This window comes from Carassius gibelio, chromosome B23 (genome assembly GCF_023724105.1).
Source record: "Carassius gibelio isolate Cgi1373 ecotype wild population from Czech Republic chromosome B23, carGib1.2-hapl.c, whole genome shotgun sequence".
NCBI lineage: Eukaryota > Metazoa > Chordata > Actinopteri > Cypriniformes > Cyprinidae > Carassius > Carassius gibelio.
In genome coordinates, this window is record NC_068418.1 from 15,327,394 (window position 1) to 15,344,308 (window position 16,915).

A 16,915-nucleotide genomic window follows, 5' to 3' on the forward strand; every position below is an offset into this window, starting at 1 on the left:
GAAGCTAAAAATATAAACAACTACATCATTATGTTGATATCCTATATTTTTACAATAAAACTTATGACAAACATGTCTTCTAATATCCTCAGTTGTTGCTTATACCGAGCTGCAACGAACACATTTGTACTTTATTTTCCTTGAAGCCATTGTGCGAGTTCACTTTAATACCGCGTGCTTTATATACATGTTGCTGCTGATTGGACTGCAGTTCTGACACACCCACCAAACACGAGAAAACGCATCTCAAACCCCGTTGCACACCGGTGCACGTCGTTTCCAGGAAACATGACGTTCAACCCGGAAACCGTAGCAAAATGTTGCGCACCGTTTTGAACTTGAACATGCCCCTGATGTAGTGATGCTACTCCCCTGTATCTCTAGCTCCATATTTAAAGGGTTAGTTCACCCAAAAATGAAAATTAGCCTATAAATTAGTCACCCTCAAATCATCCTAGGTGTATATGACTTTCTTCTTTCAGATGAATCAATTCGGAGTTATAAAAGCACCCATCCATGATAAAAAGTGTCTTACATGGCCCCCTGAACCGAAAATATGCATTTTTGTAAGAAAAGTAAAATGTAATAATCACTTTAATCTAGCTTGCATTCACTGTTGTACATGAAATCAGCTCCGGACAGATGACATTTGAGGTCAGCTCTGCACATGTGCCGCTCAGAAGTGACGAATGCGTTAGCGAAGGGGAAAGATCAAAACAATAGAGATTCTACTGAACCAGGCCCAAGAGGAGGCCATTCCTGTGGTGGAATGGGTGCTCACACCTATAGGGCATTGCAAGCCAGCTGAGGCATAAGCCAGTGCTATAGCATCTACTATCCAGTGAGATTTGTGACCGGCAGCCCTTTAAAGTGGCCTCCAGAGCACACAAAAAGTTATTTCGTTTTTCTAAAAGAGTGCTCAATGTATTCTCGTAGTGCCCAGCACTATGAGCTACACTTGCGAAGTGACATTTGCAACAACGTGTTTGAAATTTGCTCAGAAATTAGCCCTTTATTCAGTACTGGATGGCCACAGGGGAATGAATCGCCCACTGCTGGTGGCTCATTTCAGTGGTGGGAGCTCATATAGGATATTATATAATCAGGTTACAGTAACAGAGTAAACAGGAGTTCCCCCATACAGTGGTCAGTGACAACGCAACAGAATATTCACTATCATTCAGTTAGTGGTTTTACAGACATCTTTAAGTGAGCAGACAGCAAAGGTCATTTAAATTTAAACATAGGGAAAATGAGCATGATAATTACACAAGCTACTTCCAAAGCTGCAAAAAATGCATTCAGCTAACCTGGAAATAACCAAACTCTCTGCTACCCTGAGGGGAGATCATCATTGAACCAATCACAGACCTTTCACCTGATTCCAATATACTTATACAGTGGTTTGCTGTGCATTAAAATCCATGTCACTCTCACACCGAGTCCCATCTGACAGGATCATGATTTAATCCGTGCAGACAGGTCCTTTTCACCACTAAATCCTCTTATTTTTAATTCTCACTGAAAGTGACAGCTACACTGTTTGTTGGATGTTTGGTGTTTCTTGACTGCTTAACTGTAACACTTCTCACAATTGCAGGCCTCAGTTCATTTATGATCAACATGCCCATGCCAGCTCCAGTATCTCTGAACAAATGTGAAGACTGATCGGCTGGAACAACATAACGCAGTCATGACAAAAGCACCAAAGGCAGCCCCAGGCTTTGATCCATCTTGGGATCTCATAGACCATAAGAGATATAACAACAGGCTCTATAAAATGCCAAAAGCTTGATTAATGCTTTGATTTCAACTCAGGTAAAACTGCTTTTGTGTCTTTGGAATGCATTAGATAACGTCACACTTGCAATGCTGATTTTTGTTATTTAGAGGCAGTCAAACACATAGTATGCCAAGCAGTATGTGCAACAGGAATGACAGCAAGATTTTTCTAAGGTAAAAAAAAATGTACAAAAGCTGTCACTGGGGCAGGACCCCTTCAAAAGATATATTCCATTTAGGTACTTACATATAAACTTTTGGTACTAAACCCTTTAGGGATAAATAAGGTACCAAAGTGTAGCTTTTTAAAAAGTACCGTCCCATTGGCAGCTTTTGGACCTTTTTGTCTGAGACATTCTTTCAATAATAACAGGCTTTAAAAAAAATCTATTTATCTATATTTATATATCTATATAGAAAAAAATGAGACAGACTAAATCCAGAAGAACTGGCAACATCTCTAAGATGCTTCTTAAAAAACCTACCTGTAAAGCTACCTGAAAAACTATGCGCAAGTGCACCAAGGGCAAAAGCTGCTTTAAACGCAAAGGATGGTCACACCAAATGTTCATGTGATTTATTTAATAGAAGTTAATTGTTAAAGAAAATCTATCCGACGAGGTTTAAGGTTTACAGGTAGGTTTTTTAGAAGCATCTTGGAGATGATGCCAGTTCTTCTGGATTTAGTCTGTCCCAGTTTGTTCTGTTTCTTCATGTTATTCCAGACAGACTTGATGATGGTGAGATCAGATCTCTGTGTGCAGCACTGGCTGTTGACAGACTCCTTGTGCAAACAAAAATCTCACTGGATTATTTCAAATAATGGCAAAATTAATGCTTGGAAATGTAAACTCATATTTCCTACTGACACACTACAGCAAAACATAGAAATAACTGACGAAAACCATTTTTAGCTGCCGAAGATACTACTGTTCTAATAATTTTGGCCACCACTGTATACACACATTTATGCAGTTTTGAAAAGCATGTTTAAACAGATGTTAAAATCATGAAAGCCTCAAATTTACTGCTACTATCATCTACTAATAACCTGTAAAATATGTCTGAGAAAATTAATACCATGGTGGTTAAACATTAAGGGTCACCATGAAATCACACCACTTTCATAATGCAAAATGCAAAGTTAGAATATTATTAGAAATAATGTAAGGTGGAACTTTTGAAAAACAGAACAAAATTATTAGTTCATATATTTTTTTATAACATTCATGTCGTCAGAAAAGAAAGGTACATTCAGAGGCAGAGAAACTGGATAATGTCTAATTTTTACTTAAATGCTATGTTTTTAGAATGCTGTGTCATGTGCAAAACACTGCAAAAGATGGGAAACACAAGCGCATAAGGTTGAGAACATTCCACTACTGCTTTAACTGCAGCTGATTCATCACTAACTCATGTAGCCCATAAAATTACTAGAACTCTCTAAAGTTCAAAATTGTGTAAAAACAGTTCACAAGCCAAAACCAAATGAGTTGCACTGTACTCACTCAGACAGTCTGACAGCTTCCAGCACAGCTTGTGACAGGATACAACTAGCAGCTAGGAGAATCCAAACTCTGACTGTTCTCTGGACCAGAACTCCTCCCATCACAGATGACTGGGACCCAATAATGTCATTAAACAAACACACATCAAAGGCTGCTGCTGCTGGGGGAAATGACCTGGGATTTTCTTCTTGGGGGCTGGGAGGACACTTGTTGATCAAAACAGACCTGGCCTGGGGCCCTACCTCCTTTACTCAGCCGAGGAACAGCTAGACCAACAGACAGGCCACAGAACCAAATGGGAGAGATCTTCTTCTAAAGTGCGGTACACCTGCTGTAATGTGTCTAACACATTCAGACTGAGTAATTTGTGTTTGTTTGGGTGCACATTAAGAGAAAAAGAGAGAAAGAGACTTCATACAGTGAGATTTTCTATTATAGTTCTAGATATTGAAGTCATCAGAATACATTTGTGGAATTTGTTTGATCCCACTTAACCTTCCATTAGACGTGGAATCTTTCAAGGACATATAAAAGCTTAATACAGTCCATTCTCCATTACCCTGGAAAGGGAGACTCGTCCCCTCTTTGTCGTTCTCCCTCTCTCTCTCTCTCTCTCTCTCTCCTCTCTCCTCTCATTATTTCACCAGCTAACACAACACACTACACATTATTCCACTCGATTTGCTTTCTAGACTACATTAGATACCTCCTCACCACACAGCTCTGTATAGCTAACTGAACATCCAGTGCCATCATCATCTGGGTATGCTGCCCGCAAAACCCTCTCAAAGTCAGACTCCAAATTGAGTTACACTCTTTGAAGGCAAAAAGTGCTTTTGGTGTAGCAACCAGGATGCAATGTCTGCACTGAGCAAAACAAATAGGATTAGCAATGAGCGAGCCGGAGCTGTAAAAGATGAGGTAAGGTTGAGGCTTTCAGGTAGAGATGGGTTATCAGCACAATGCAGAGGCCACATCAAACAAGCAGGGCTAAACCCTCAGGGTGAATGACTACAGATGGATGAGACACCCAATCTGTGCCTGTCTGGACAAAACCGGTCCGCTAGGATCACAGCAACGTGACCATCAAAAGATGTTGAGTAACTGCTAAAACCAGTTGTGTGTCTTGTCCTGCATTTGTCATGTCATAAACGGACAGCTTGACTGAAGAGAGCTGATTAATGGTCAGCCACTGTTCTGAGTACTGCACATATGTGTATTCACATGTCCTCCAGCGTTCCATACTAAAGTTGTTTTGTGAACCACATTTTGCTGTACAGTATACTGTATTATGCATGCAGCTTTTATGGCTATTATTAACTGAGAGACTTTGACTGTGTGTGTATAGATACATAGATTAATAGATAAATTAACATGTTCAATTAACAAACATTTATTAATAAGTTGAATAAATAATAATAATTTTGTTTTTTAATTGTTTATTAAGAAATGTTCATTTTATTATTGCTGATGCCTCTAGTAATACTGTATGTGTCTGATTTTTAATTTACAACCTATTTTGGGTTCATTTTCATATTAAACTGTTTGGATTAAACAGTTATTTAACCCAGCACTGGGTTGTACTTAACCCAAAAGTTTTTAGAGTGAGAGATTCTAATATAAGTAAATATAAATTAACTATTAGTTAATGTAAAATGTCAAATTATAAAATGTAATATCGCTTTTTAACATAAGTTCATAAAAAATGAACTTCATAAAATATTACATAATTATATTGAACATATATTATATATATTTTGTAACATTTAACATTATTATAAAATAACTATTAGTTCATGTAAATTAAAAATGATTATAAAATATAAAATCCAACATTTGTTCTTGTATTATCAATGCACATGAATCAACAATGAACAAACGTATATTTATAAATAAACATTACCTATATTAATAAATGCTGTAAAGTTATTAAATGTTAGTACTTTATAATCACTGTGTTAATGTTGTTATTGTATAATGTATTTTTATTGTGTATAATATTGCTTTGGTAGATTGTTTATAACATTATGAATTGATAAACCACAGTGGTAAGATTTATTATTATAATGGTCTATTAAGCTGACTCACATGTTTTGTAATCGTGACATTTAAGACCTGAAATGATCGTGCTCACCACTCTGCTATTTAAACTAACAGTCTCTCTGGATATTAACTTCATCACAGGATGCTTGCTGTCAGCTTTGACACTTTTGGCCAAGTGTGAGTAAACAGTGAAGCAATTAGAAGCTTCTACAGTTAATGGACACATCAGACGTGGTGTCACCTCGAGATCTGACACTCGGGAAACTCATTCTGTCATATTCGGTGGTGCTCTGTAGCACAAGAGCATTTATCACTCAGAAAGATCTCACTGCAGGGAAGGACCTTGCCAAAACATGCTGCTTAACAATGTGCCTGTTGAGCATTCACCAATGCTTGTCATAAATCAGAGATGTGGAGAGCACACATATAGAACCTCATGCATGAGTCAGTACCATACTCTTCTATCTCAAACACATGCAATCACGCAATAGAGCAAGATGAAGTTCTTCTCGAGTTGCTCTCCAGACTAGACACCACAAAATAGTTCAAAGTGAGAAATGTATCTTAAATTTGACAAGCCATTGTTCTGTCCTGCCAGAGCTCTCTCTTCTCTGGTATCCATCATTCTCCATGTTAGAACATTCCTTCTATGTGGCAACCGGGCAGACGAGATTTGTGGCCCTCATTTCCTTAAGATCCACCATAAAACTGCCGCTTTGTCTGCAAGGGCCACATCGTTGCTGAACTGAAAAAGCATGAAATATGACCCCAGTCGTCATGGTATCGGTGTGAAGAGCCTGACAGAGGGGGGTTTCTCTGTCTGGCAGCTATCAAGTGTTTTTAGAGGTACTGTAGTTTGCATGACCCAGCTTGACAAAATAAAGCTTCTTTATTGGCACTGATGGTTCCATGAAGAACCTTTAACATCTACAGAACATTGCACTAAAGGTTATATATAGTGGAAAAGGGTTCGTTAGATTGGTAAAATGTTCTTTATACTAAGAAAAATGGTTCATCACTTCAGAAAAACACTGAATGTATATGACAGAGGGGATTTGAACATAGAAGCCAGAATTTTGCACATGCAAATATCCAGGCAGCTGAAAAAATCTGGGTGCCCACACTGAATGTAAATGGAAAGGGAAATGAATACACAGCCCATGTGTTTGAATATTTAAATAGTCCAGTTTAAATATAGAGCTGCCTTATCATCAGCAACTGAACGGGAATGCCAAGCATGTGGAACAATTTCACAATGATTTGGGATTCTGTCATTCAAAGCTATCATTTAAGATGGAGCCATTTACATATAAATTAGGTGCTCACAGAGCCAGACAAATTGGAACAGTATAGCACGGTTTTGGCTACTTTGCTGTTGTTTTATTCAGCCGAGTGCTCACAAACTGGATGCGTATCATTTCTGATTATCGTGTGGAGTCCAAGCGTGAAATAACCTGAATTTGTACATCAGTAACACATTTCCTCGCTATAACAACACAGGCCTCCCAGATCGCAGAACCATCTCATTATTATGTCTCAATCAAAAAATAATGTCTTTAGTTGCACAAAACCAGTTAAAAACAGTCAAACAGCACTCTTGGGAGGCCTGAGTTGTTCCTAAGGCATACCTAAATCTGATAGCTGACTGTAGCCCATTAAATTCTTCCTTCCAGGATTATGAGGTGACACAGAGCAAAAATAGAAAAATATTAATGCTTCTGATATGGAAATAATCAAATGTTTTATCTTTGAAAAGGATAGTTCACATAGAAATGAAAATGCTGTCATTATTTGGTCCGAATGTTTTTTTTTTAACATGTATGGTTTGCACAAAAGGAGATGAAAATTGATAGGGAGATTTGTCAATCTTTAAAAAGTAGCACTGTTCACTTTAACTGTATGGAAAAATACATTTGAATACATTTTGCCATTCATATCTATTTTTGTATTCCACAGAAAAAAAAAGTCATATGGTATCCAAATGACATACGGGTGAGTAAATTGAGAGCACTGGGGTGAAATATTCTTTTAATTGAAAGATGAAATGATGGTCTGTTTCAAACAAGTCATTAGTCTAGCTCAGAGATGCTCTCACACTGGGACTATAAATTACCGTCATACTGCCAAAAGTGTGAGAGCTTTTCAGGCTGTATTCTTCCCCTTTGTCTGAGCGTGAAAAGACAGCAGCCAGCAGCACACGTGGCCCTCTCTGTGCAAACTCCCAGAGCCGTAAAACTACATTACCACAGGGAAGGAATCAGATACACAGATGCCCCGGAGACCACTCAGTTTACAAAGCACCTCAAAGCCTTCCACCCTATAAGTTATTACTGACAGAACCTGAAGAACACAGGTGAAAATCAGCTTGCACTTTCTCTATGAGTAACAAAATTTTAAGCTCAATTGTGTCATTTTTAGGTTACAGCCTTCACAAACACTACCCTCCTCTGCTATACAATTCAGAAGTTAGTTAATTTTTTAACAATAAACCATTGAAGACTGTGTGATGTGAGATTTTTATATGCTTTATATATATATATATAATAAAGTCTTTATATATAATCAACATCTTTCAATCGATTGTTTTAAATTTGATTTTTTTATTATATCATGCTCAATGCTTCATGGGAATGAAGGTCTTTCCCTTAATAAAGCCATTCATCTGCTGTACGATTTTCAATGACTTTTTTTGCTTCAAATCAAAGTTTGTAATAATGTGATTGACCTCATAGCTGGCTTGCTTGGTTCATGGCTTATATCTCTTCCAGATTAAAAAAATTACAAAACTTCAAGAACCAAGACCACTAAAAGAGTGGAGTGAATGGGGACTGTTGTACTCTGTTGGCTGGTCACTGATTAAAATGTTGTTTTTCAACTTTAAATTTGCAACTTTGTAACTTTTTCCCATTATGAAACAGTTCCTAAAGTACTTTAAGTGGACGTTATGTTTCATAGCAAATGGTGACTGGTAGTTTTTCAGTTGCACGCATGGTTAAAACACCTGAGCAAACCTTGTTCTTGTGAAACACAACCACCTGTCATAGCCACATTCTTTGAGTGTGAAGCTGTCAGACAGTACTTAGCAAATGGGAAAGAAAGAGATGACAGATCCTGTATGTAATTTAAGCCCTCAGAGTCAAACTGCCTCTCTGATCTTTGATTTACTTCAGTCCTTAGGTGGAAAGCCTAGAAAGTAACACAAGAAATGAAAAGTGACTGTAAATATTGAAAACCTCATAACTATGAGACTTTCATGTGTCTTAAAAAGCTATGTCACTCTAATTTCTAACCTTGAGATGCAACACTCAAAAAACCCATTAGCCAGAGTGGTAAAACCTTCAAATCTGATAAAATGGTTTTAATTAAAAAAAATCTGTATATATATATTTATAGTTAATTTATGTTTTTATTTGGTAGCTTTCTAATAGGTGGAATAATGACTGATCATAGTGATGAGTATTTTGCAATACTGACCTACTGAATGATCATTATATCTTATTTTAGATACGCAGAGGAGGAAATGTGACTGAATTTCAGCATTTTGGGGAAATCCCAAAGTCATGACATCCACAGAAACTGAATATTTAAATGTGGATGTTTTTACATATATAACCCTAATAATATGAGCCAGTCAAGTTATATGGGGCAAAACTCAGTGGTTGCTGCCCTTCCTGGTGAGGAACCAAATCATTAATGCCTTAAGCTTTGCTTCTCTCTAAAAAAAAAAAAGGAAAGAAAAAGGAGATTTATGTCAAGCAGCTGTGTAGCTGTCGGCTGCTGAGCCGGAGAGTTAAGTGAGAGGGAGAGGAGGACAGAGAACACCTGGGCATGGAGCTCAGAGGCAGGCAAGAATCACTTTCATCTGCCCAGGCAGCAGTGGAGGGAGAAAGAGTTGTCTGCACTCACTTCATACACTCTCAAGCAGTTACTACAGGCTGTCAGCAGCTCTCACACATTCTCATTCAGATCCTGTTCAGCTTTCCCTTCTGCCAGGAAAGTGAGACCTGTGCACATCGAGAAAACTGTTTTACTGATTATACAACAGTTCCGCCTCTCAAATTTAATTGGTCAAGATGCGATACAGGAGTGCTGGTCACTGTGACTTTTTGCTGTTTGTCTCCCTGCAGTTGTCCATGTTAGTGCACTCTGGACAGATGAACAGTCTGTGTATTAGTGCTGGGGATTTTTGGTGACTCTTTTTGGATTTTTCATTCCGTCAATTTGTTCAAGCACATAGATTCATTTAGGAAATGAACAAAGTCAGGAACTGATTGTTGTTCTGGGCAAGTCACTAAATCATCCACTCAACCCATTCTTTTAAACGCACTGATTTATTCAGTATGGAAAACAACTGACTGCTGTTGTGAGTCATTGTATAATTCACTCAACCAATTCGTTCAAACACACTGTGTTCAAAACCTGAATATGTTAAAAGCATCCATGCCATGTAATACTTAAAATTTAAGTCACTCAATATTAATTTCTTGTTTATTTAACTGTTTGTAATTAATATCACACTCATAAATATGCTGTTGCTGTACAGCACTTTTTATGGCATCTCTTTTTCAATATGAAATAGCAAGTGTTTTCAAACAAAATCTATTCAGTTGAAAATAACTTTTAAGATAACAAGGCATGATCAAAACCTTGTTGTTGCAAATATCGCCCGATTTAGAAGTACTGACCTTCTGAACTCTGGGACTGAGAATTATCGGAGAGTTATGCTGATGCAGCACTCAATTTGATTAATCACTTTCGGCGGTTTTAGCCTCTCGAACCAAGGCATCACAAGCATACACACATTCTGCAAGTATTTCTCTGAGGACAAAACTTGTCATTCTCAGGAAAGACGGGAGAGAAGAGCTGTGTACATATCTACAAGTCAGATAAGTATCAGAAACTGTCAGAAAAGAAAAAGAGAGCCCTGACATGCGGTCTGTTTTGGGTTTGTGTTAATGGTTGAGTCACGCGGGAGCATCATCAGGCATGACAGAAGAATGTCATGGTGAGCGCTGAGGTGAACGCGTTCATTCGCTGGGTCTGCATCTCATCTTCATGAGGGCTTGGACAGCACTGTACGAAAAACATCTCGGCTCATCTGTTACTGTTTCTCACCGCTTTCTTTGCTGGAGATGGATCTCACCATTCAGTGCCACATAACACATATTGCTGAGTCCTGTATAGCTCATTAAAGATCAAGGGGTCATTGCATGTGCTCAAACACAGACTCTTCGCTCAAAAGAACCATCATCAGCATGTGATATATACACTGGACTGCTGTCTGTTAAAAGTGAAAGCAATTGTGTTTAGTGTGAAGGGATTTGGTCAGCTGAAGAAGCAAGATGGAAAAGTTAATAGTCAACTGGATTTAATCAACTGAATTAAAAAACAAGCCTACAAGTTGCAATGAAATGGAAGTATCGACAGATCTTTTCTTCTGTGTAGTGAGATACTTCTGCTAATTTCATTCTATCTCTTTTCTCTTGATTACAGGAGCTTCCTTCTTGCGCTACTCAACAAGCCCCTCATTTCCTGGTGCTTTAAGAGGGACCGGAGTTGTGTCCCTCCTGTTTGACTGATTATTAGAGTGACCTGAGGGTGAGGGTGAACTACTCAAGCTCATTGTGAGGCCCATGACACAGGAAAGGCAAGTGTAAAACATGAGGGTCTTACCCCAATTACCATACAGAAGTGACCTGCCGTTTGAGAGCAACAAGCTTTGCTGGATTCATCTGCAGTAACCTGGAAGTACCTTAACAGTATAATGAACGACACTCTATTGCTTCCTTCACTCTATAGCACGATTGCACAAGTACATATAAAACGCACATCACATATAAAGCTAACACACAAAAACAGTTGACCAGATGCTCAGTGTCAAATTCATAAGATGACACTGGCGAGATTACACACAAGCGTTGCTCGGCTTGGCTTTGTTTACAGAGCGTTGGGTCAAACTAGCATGTACCGAAAGAGTGCAGATGGTCTTGTTATTTGAGAGGCGATAGGTTAAATGATTTGTATCAGCACTAGCTGTCAGTCAGTCAGTCTACTAGCGCAACACCCCCCTGTCCGGGAAAGCATCGTCTCCATTTAGTTTTATGACAGGTCTAAAAGCTTCTTGTGTACATGTGTGCTGAAAAAACTCATCGATAATCCTTAAAACATCACAAATGATGTGACGCATGTCCACGTAAATGACTCACCTTCAGCTTTGGTGGTAATACTTCAGATATAGTACCTGTCTTATTGATAATATTGAGTCATCAGGTTGACATAGAGAAGGGATAATTTACCCAAAAATGTATTCACACTTAAGACATTTAGATGCTTTTTATCCATACAATGAAAGGCAGTGGGGTCCAAAACAACACTGGACACCTCTGACTTTGACTGTATGGACAAAACAACCTGATTATGAAAGAAAATCACACAGGAGGGTGAGTAAATAATGACAGAATGGGTGAAGTGTAATTTGTAATTTGTCTCAAGTTCCTCGAGCCCACCTACCGTAGATAATAACTGTCAATCTGTGTCGCTCTCTCTGATGTTAGTAACCGTACTGAAAGCCGTGGAGACATGTGGTGGAATTCTCCAAAGTAAACAGCTTTCATTGTGCCGAGACGGACATGCACAGGCATATGCGCATTTATGCACTCTATTTAACATACAGACCACACATACTGTTGATATAAGACACTAAGCCAGAAAATACATTTTTAAATATAAGTAGGGCTTCCTGAACAAGTGACATTTAGTCACATGTGAAGCCAAAGACAACAGCACGTCTTAATAAAGCTCTACATACCCTCAACACAGGCCTCGTCTCAACTTCAATCGCTTGTTCCTTTCCTGATATCCTACACCATGTCTGAGGTCTGCTCTATCCGACAGGCACAGACTACACCAAGCAGAGAGGAGGAGAAAAAAATACAGCATGAATTAGCATTCCTAAAGCAATCATGTGACTTCAAAGCACCAATAGGCCGCTCTGGATTCGGTATGATCCACCTCTAGCTCCTCCCTTCTCTTCTCTCTTGTTTCGCTCTCTTACAGAACCCCTTTGACAGGGTTGTTGTGATACATGTGGTCTGTCGATGCACCTATTTTTGCTATTAAATGTCTAATATTGAAAATCATACCCTCAGTATGTTAAGTCAAAGTAAATATGTGTAATATGTAGAAGAGTGTAGGATAATAATAAAAAACATATTTAGGTTTGTAAATACTGTACTATGTAAATGAAAATGCAAAAATGATGTCACAAAGAGGGTTTAAATGCAAGAAGTGTGAAACAGCACAGCTTTTGTCTTTTTGCTGTCAGAATTCTAATATTCAAAATCAGGCCCCCATTTTGCATATTGAAAGTAAATATTTACAATATATAGAAGAGTACAGTATAATAGCATGTCAAAAATGGTGCCACAAAGAGGGTGTTAATGCAAAAAGGGTGAAGCAGCAATGATTTTGCAATCAAATTTCTAATTTTGAAATCAATTTGCATATTCAAAGCAAATATTTACATATATAGAAGAGTATGATGGTATAATAAAAATCCTATATTTAGGGTTGCAAATACTGTTCTATGTGAACAGAATAATGCAACAATTGTGCCACAAAGAGGGTATATGCAAAAAATGCAAAAAGTGTGAAACAGCAATGCATGTCTCCTGTCGTAGATGCTGTGAGAAAGCGGTTCAGTCCCAGTGCTGAGCAGACGGAGGAATTGTAGTCTAACAACAGTGTGCTAATGTCCTGTCTGCATGTGTGCACTATCCTCCATCTTATTAAGCCTCTGTGTCTCATTAGAGCCGGTGGGGGGTGGAAGCCTACAAAACACCTCTGTTGCTTGACCCTGACTTTTACGAGCCCACCTCAACAAAGAGCATTAAACAGCAATCATGGCTGAATGCTGAGCACCTCAAGTACACAACTGCACCGGTCTCGCTCAAGGGTGATTCAAACAGTAGGGTTTTTTTTTCTTTTTTTCGGTTGTGGCGTGAGGCAATAAAGTGGTTACTAAAAGCGATTTTAGTTTTAGGGATACTAAAAGCCGTTAAGTGATGGGAGGTGTAATAGTCTGGGACACACAGGTGCATAAGCAGCATTGGCATAATTAAACAGGTCAGAGGACAGCCAGGAGAATGAACGGAGTGATTGTGCCATGTTCTGCTCTGATAATAAGTTCCTTATGCTTCTGTAATGTCTATGTGTGTGTGTGTGTGTGTGTGTGTGTTTAAGAGAGAAAGAGAAGATCGTTATCCTGTAATGAGCCTGTACAGTGTTTTATGTTTTAGAAGACATGAGAGCTATTTAAACTAGGGAAGTATATCAGTGTTTTTAATTCAGATAACATGAAGACAACATGTACTGTAGCAGATTTAAATGATCGGTTTCATTTGTGATTGTAACCATCAGTTTATGCACTACAAGACTTTTTTGTGATTCTTGGTATGAGGTATAGCCTTTGTTCTTGATTTTTATTAACACCTATCTAATAATTAGTACCGTTATGTGAGCAGCATCCACACTGGTAGGAAAACATCCACTTAGAACATAAAAACTTGAAATCCAAGACATTTTGTGTACTAAGTGTATTGACTAAGGGGAAGTCAGTCTGGATATTTTAGCTCCTACCCTACATGCAAAGCAGGCCTGTGTTATATAGTGGTTTGACATGGCAATACATTATTTGAGGTTTTCTGACACGTTTTATTTAAATATCATTTGAACATGTTTGCATATCATCCAGATGGGAGTTTGTTAGGTGTGGTCACAACTGTGTATTATGTCTGTTTTATTAATGTTATGTGATAGTTTTATTTATTGAACTTTTATTTTGATCATAGGCCATTCAGTGAAACTCTTTGGAAACTTCTTTTCATCTGGGTCAACTATGCTTTAAATGTGAAAATAAAGTATACAATAACCATTATTTTGGATGTGATTAATTGCTGCTAATCGCATCCAAAATAAAAGTTTTTGTTTATGTAATATATATATACATGTACTGTGTACATTTATTATGTATATATAAATAAACACACACACACACACACATGCATGCATATATATATATTTAAGATAAATATGTTATGTTTATTTACTAAATATATTTATATATAACGTAAATTAAATGAATATAAATACATACATGTAAATACTTTTTTCCCCAAAATATATAGTGACAGTGAAATACAGCCAAGTATGGTGACCCATACTCAGAATTCGTGCTCTGCTTTTAACCCATCCAAAGTGCACACACACAGTGAACACACACACTGAGCAGTGGGCAGCCATTTATGCTGCAGCACCCGAGGAGCATTTGTGTGTCTGGTGCCTTGCTCAAGGGACCCAATTGTGGTATTGCCGGCCCGAGACTCGAACCCACAACCTCAGGGTTGGGAGTCAAACTCTTGCATATATTACGTAAACAAAAACATTATTTGGGATGTGATTAATTGACAGCACTAATATATAAATAGTAAGTAAAATGAAAGTTCTTTAGTTCTTGATAGGTTATTATAGATGATAATTAAATGCTTAGTTTTATGATCAAAATTCTGTAGTTTTTACTGTGGGTGACAAAACATAAAATACAATGCAAGGATGATAGAGAAATAAATGTTCCTTAAAAGCCTGAGGTATCATCTATCTGAAATATTGAAAACCCACACAGATGCAGCGGTCCACTTCATATGGCTGATATGAACCAACATGAATGGCACTGACATCATTGCTACCACCACACAGGCACAGTCCTTCTCAAAATTAACAACAAGGCATGACAGATGGTTGGTAATTTTCACAGGAATTCACCTGATCAGCCAAGACAGTGAAGTTTCACAATGACATGAAATCCCCTAAAGAAAACAGTGAAGGGAGAAATGATTGCATCACACATCTGTGTATTCGGTTTATGTGAACATCTCATTTCAATTTCCACAAAAGTAAGACTGACACTGGATTTGCAGGATCCATCAAACTTTACAAAGCTCTTGTCAGGGGCGAAAAAGAGCTCACTCCCACTCCCATTCCTTATCAGCCATAAATGCCCCAGCGTAACTGTAATTGCACCCATACTGTATACCAGATGCCATCCATCTCTCCTGTGTTGAGCTGTAAATCACTCACCTCCTGCTGCCTGTCCATCCACACACACGCCATCAACAGCCTACTGCTCATTTCTCATCCCTGGAGACAGACATGCACATCTCTAAAGGCAAAAATTATTCATTATTATTTTAACTAATATATTTAATGTTTTCATACAGAGACGTGTTTTTTCCAGGTTATCTGTGGTGGTTAATGCTGCCTTGCACTGGAAAGAAATATTTCCATCTCCTGCAGTGAACTCTCCGCAGCGGTTCAGAGGTCATCATCAATGTTTACATGACATCACGTAGAATTACCCTCAATATGATCCATTATGCAAGACTTTCCCTCAGAAACATTAATGATAAGTACAAGAATATCCCACAGGTATTTGCTCTAGTTCTTTATAATAACTTTTGAATCCAAATATATACTGTATGAAAAGTAATAAGTGAGTAGAATTTACCTTTTGAAAGCCGTTTCAAATGTGCAACAGAGATAAAAAAGGGTAAAGGGACATTTGAATCTTAGTGTTTTACTGCTGCCATCTACTGGCAAGTCACTAAAGGTTCACGTCAAAATACAGCATTGTATGTCTGCTCATAAAGTCTTTAGCCTTTGTGGATATTTACAAATGTACGTAAAGTGGAAGACTGTTTCACAGATAATCAGCACATACCCATTTTAAAAAATGAAAAGTTTTTTTCAGGGAACGCTTGTCGTGATATTTTGTTTGTTTACACTAAGCCAAAGCAAATTGCTATATTAATGTCAATAGTTATTTTTTTTTAGGTTATAAGATTTTAAAAATGTATTACTTTTATTGAAACGTGTTTGTTTATTTGCCATTCAAAAGTTAATGGGCTGTAAAATAAAATGTTTAAACAAATGAATACTATTCTTCAGCAAGGATGCATTCAATTGATCCAAAGTGTCAGTAAAGACATTTATAATGTTAAAACTTTACATTTCAAATAAATGTATCACAGTTTTCAAAAAATATTAAGCAGCACAATCATTTCCAACATTTATAATAATGAGAAATATTTCTTGAGCATCAAATCAGCTTATCAGAATGATTTCTGATGGATCATGTGACACTGAAAACACAAGTAAGGGCTGCTAAAAATTCAACGTTGCTTTCACATGAATAAATCACATTTTAAAATGCATTTAACCTCTGTATTATTATTATGTTCATCGTATCCAAACTGTTGAATGGTCTTGTATTTTGAATTATGCACTGCATTATGTGTTTTAGGGTTGAGAGAAAAGAAAGGATAGGCAAGGTGCAGAAACGTCCAGTAGCTAGATTAAATTAGACAGTACTTTATGTGTACAGCAATAATCTGTAATGTAAGTCTGAACAGTGAGTGAGCTTTTCCAGTGTGATTTGTTGGTGGTCAAAAGCCGACGTCATGGATGTTTGCTCAGTTGCTGAATGAGGCGTCAGATGATGATAAAGCATGTAATGGGGTGTTTTCATA

General features: G+C 37.7%; 1 protein-coding gene across 3 annotated transcripts in view; it reads right to left on the bottom strand.

The window, feature by feature from the left end:
* The window catches only part of LOC128012017 (polyhomeotic-like protein 2), a 37,474-nt gene extending 25,193 nt beyond the window's left edge, over positions 1-12,281 (bottom strand). For 2 of the 3 annotated variants that reach the window (XM_052594922.1, XM_052594920.1), the window contains exon 1: positions 12,142-12,281. The gene's annotated coding sequence lies outside the window, so the exon portion shown is untranslated. Of the gene's footprint in view, positions 1-3,290; positions 3,306-12,141 lie in introns of those variants that run through there. The other variant, XM_052594921.1, reaches the window with a different exon arrangement.
* Positions 12,282-16,915: the final 4,634 nt, after the last annotated feature.